Source organism: Callospermophilus lateralis, chromosome 14, assembly GCF_048772815.1.
Source record: "Callospermophilus lateralis isolate mCalLat2 chromosome 14, mCalLat2.hap1, whole genome shotgun sequence".
Taxonomy (NCBI): domain Eukaryota; kingdom Metazoa; phylum Chordata; class Mammalia; order Rodentia; family Sciuridae; genus Callospermophilus; species Callospermophilus lateralis.
In genome coordinates this window covers 57,418,397-57,422,662 of record NC_135318.1, presented here as the reverse complement: position 1 = coordinate 57,422,662, position 4,266 = coordinate 57,418,397, and the positions used below count along the sequence as shown (strand labels likewise).

Sequence of the window (4,266 nt, the reverse complement as noted above, 5' to 3'; positions counted from 1 at the left end):
TTAAAATATGGTTGAGACTGACTCATGAATTCAGTTGGAAAAACATCTCAGCTCTTTTTTTTTTTCTTAAGAAACATGCACATTTTATTAGCCATCTTTATATTGTAATAATGTTTAGGTGACATAAAAATACTCAGACACATAAAAATAAATGGTAGACTTTAATATACCCCCAAAGAAAAGATGGGATAGGTTACTTTGAATAAGAATGTCAAAATCCAGAAATGATAAAGAAATACATATTCTAATATATGAAGAGACATTTTATTATTATTGTTTTATCACATAACAGTGAATATACCAGATTGCATTTTCTCAAATGGCAAATGAGACACAGGATAACATTTCTCTTTGATTTTCTCAAGAATCTCAATATCATCCATATTTTGGAAGATTCAGTTTCTTACATCTGTGATACTGTCCTCTAGGACACTTAGTAGTTAAGTAGTTTTTGCTAAGTTTTTGTCACGGGTCCTTGCTCAAGGTGCTCATCCTTTCATTCTATTCTGGTTTTTAGCACTTGATCATGGGTTTCTTCATTATCGTGCACAGCATCTGGTTGAGTGATAGGTTTTGCATGTCCACATGGAATGTCCATGGAAGGGTGGTAGCATGTGATCATCCTGCCATGAGCTATCAAAGCAAGCTTTACTTTACAAATATAATCATCTGGAAGAGAAGAATATGTATATTTATGACAAACACAAGATAAAGCTCTGTTTTGGACTGGAAATAAAGGCTTCAAGATAGTTCTCTTGATAGCACCCATTTTAATGCTGCCATGGTGTCATAGGATGATTATCAAGTATATGATGAAAGATATTTTGAAGAGAAACTGCCTTTAAAATCTGCTTCTAGGCACACCAATTTTTATTTCTGGAAGAGTCCCCAGAACTGCAAGGTCAATCAGCTCCAGCCAGATGTCCACAGGACACTAGCAGGGCACTACAGGAAGCATGTGGCCACATGCCAGCCCTCCTTCAAGACAGACAAAGTCTGACCACCTCAGTTCTCTTTTTTGGGGGGATGGGATTCTGGGGATTGAACTCAGGGGCACTTGACCACTGAGCCACACCCCCAGCCCTATTTTGTATTTTATTTAGAGACAGGGTCTCACTGAGTTGCTTAGCACCTCAATTTTGCTGAGTCTGGCTTTGAACTCGTGATCCTCCTGCCTCAGCCTCTTCAGCTGCTGATATTACAGGAGTGTGCCACAGCGCCCATCCCACCTCCATTCTTAATGATGGGGCTGGTACTGCAACTTCCATGCATCCCATTTGAGCTGAGTTGTCAGATGGAATGGACATCCCTTCACTTTGTTTATAATCAGCACCTTCTCTATTTCCAAGTCATTACACTCTCTCCAATTTCCCTCCTCACCTGTTACCTAGCTGTTACCCCAGCAGAGTACCTATTATCCATATTAGCAAGATAATTGGAGTGGGCATCTGTAATCTACTTCCCCTTCCTGTTCCCCACCCAGAGGTTTACGTACCTGACCTCAACCCCCATCCTTACCTGTCTCTCTCCAGACCTCAAGGACCAGCTGCCTGGACTTGGCCTCAAAGCCAAGCCTTCCCCTACTTTCCTAACTGTGGTTTGCCCCTTGTTTCTTGGTCTACCAGTTAGCCCCTCTCTGTCCCATGTCTTCAAACCGCTCCTCCCTGCTGTCTCTCTCCCTTCAACATATAAAAGCATGCTGAATCTCTCCCATCTACAAAAGAGGACTGGCCCAGGAGAGAACTGCTTGGTCTGGCTTCATTCCTAGCCCTTCTCTGGGTGCCAAGCTTTAGGAAGCAGGTATACACTAGCTCTCTGCACTTTCTCCCCTCCCACTTCAAGTTCCTGCCTGGCACTATATTGTATCTACTCTTGAAAAAGTTACCAGGCTTTTTGAAAGGCAAAGCTAGGAGCTCTATAGTCTTCATCCGATGATGATCTTTTTCTTCTGAATTACAATGATCACTTCTGTCTTTGCAGTCTATTTTCCACTGTTTCTAAGACAACCTCCTCTCCTGCTTCTAATTGCTCCTCTTAAGTTCCCTTCCTTGTCACATGCTCCTCCCTCTATCACCATTGTGATCTCTCTCTCTTTCATGGTTTTACTACTATGTTATGCTGAGCACATTCAAACAAACAGAACCACTCCTGATCTGTTCCCAGCACTTCTTCATATGAGTGTATAAACTGCTTGACAGGCATCTACATTCAAGTGTCTGAAACAGCACAGCTTTCATCTTTCTCTTTACCATAGCTACATCTCCTCCTGAGTTCCCAATTTTATGATACAGCCACCGTATTAGCTCCCAAGCCATAAAACTTGACTGTCCGGACTCCTTTTCTGCATTCAGAAAACTATTTAATGCTTTACAATTTACAATAGCTAAGCTATGGGGCCAACCTAGGTACCCTTCAACAGACAAATAGATAAAAAGCTTGTGGTATACATACACAACAGAATATTGCTCATCCATAAAGAAGAATGATTTTATGACATTTGTCAGTAAATGCATGGATCTGGAGACTCATGCTAAGTGAAATAAGTCAATTCCTCAAAACCAATTTCCTCAAAATGTTTTCTCTGATATGACGCTAACCCACAATAAGAGGGTGAGGGGGGAAGAATAGAAATTTAGTGGATTAGACAAAGGAGAGTGAAGAGAAGGGAGAAGGGATAGGAAGAGAAAAGATAATAAGATGAATCTGACATAACTTTCATATATATATATATATATATATATATATATATATATATATATATATCTCACAGTGAATCTCTACATCATGTGCATCAAGAGATAGAGATCCTAGTTAGAATAAGATATATTCCACGCTTGTATAAATATATCAAAATAGATTCTACTTTCATATATAACTAAAAAGAACAAAGAAAAAAATCTTTTAGTGCTCTTAATTTTATGGCCCAAATATTTCTGGAATTTGTCCTTTTCTTTTTTAAAAATTAGTTATTTTTAGATATACACGACAGTAGAGTGCATTTTGACATATTATACATACACGGAGTATAACTGATTCTAATTAGGATCTCATTCTTGTGGTGGTACATGATGTAGAGTTCCACTGGTCATGTACTCATATAAGCACATAGGATAGTGACGTCTAAGTCATTCTGCTGTTTTTCTATTCCCATTCCCTCCCTTCCCTTTGTTCCCCTTTGTCTAATCCAATTAATTTCTATTTTTCCCCTCCCCACCCTCCCTTGTTGTGGGTCAGCATCCATATATCAATTTGTCCTTTTATTTATATATCATTATCTCCTTTTATCTCTGCCAATAAAGAACAGTCTCTACAAAGTAAAAATCTCATTGTTCCACTTATTTGTGCAAGGACAATAAATCAAACTTTAGAAGGTTAAAATATTGATCTGACTTCTAGTTCTGGTAAAAATAGTCTAGACATACTTTCCCTTATTTATTTTGATTTCAGCTAAACACTCTGACCATTATGTGTGAAATGTATATAAGAAGACTCTTTTTTTTTAAAGAGAGAGTGAGAGAGGGAGGGAGAGAGAATTTTTTAATATTTATTTTTTAGTTATCGGTGGACACAACATCTCTGTTGTATGTGGTGCTGAGGATCGAACCCTGGCCGCAGGCATGCCAGGCGAGCGCGCTACCACTTGAGCCACATCCCCAGCCCATAAGAAGGCTCTTAAAGGTAGAGAGAAGAAGGTAAGCCACCAGGAACCTAGGACCTAAGGAGCCTGTCATAGCAGTGTCAGAGAAAGCCAGCTAAAGCAGATGATGTAAGTAAAATTCAGTCTCAAAACATAACATAAAAATGGGAAAGTTTTAGTTGGACATCACTCATCTGATTTTCAAGAACCAGAAAGATCTCAAACTAAATTTCAAAAAAAAAAAAATCAATAAATATGAAGATCAAGAAATCGGAGATGTTAGAATTATTTGCCAAAGATTTCAAAGCATCTATTAGGGGTCTGGGGATGTAGATTACTGGTAAAGCCCTTGCTTAGCATACAACACTACAGGTAGGTAGGTAGGTAGGTAGATAGATAAAAACAATCACACCTCCACACCCCTGAAAATAACCCACTATATGACCCACATTTTAAAAACTATAGATAGGTCAAAATGGAGCTCTAAAAAAATGTTTCAAGTAACTCAAAAGGAGGCAAGAAAAAGCAAAACTGAAAACAAAAAATAAAATGGCAAACTTAAGCCCTACCATATCAACAGTCACATTAAAGGGTTTAAATACACTAATTAAATGAAAGAGATTTTCCGA

The 4,266-nt window shown here is 38.5% G+C and overlaps 1 pseudogene; it reads right to left on the bottom strand.

The window, feature by feature from the left end:
- Positions 1-375: 375 nt before the first annotated feature.
- On the bottom strand, positions 376-783 carry LOC143379985 (large ribosomal subunit protein mL42 pseudogene; annotated as a pseudogene).
- Positions 784-4,266: the final 3,483 nt, after the last annotated feature.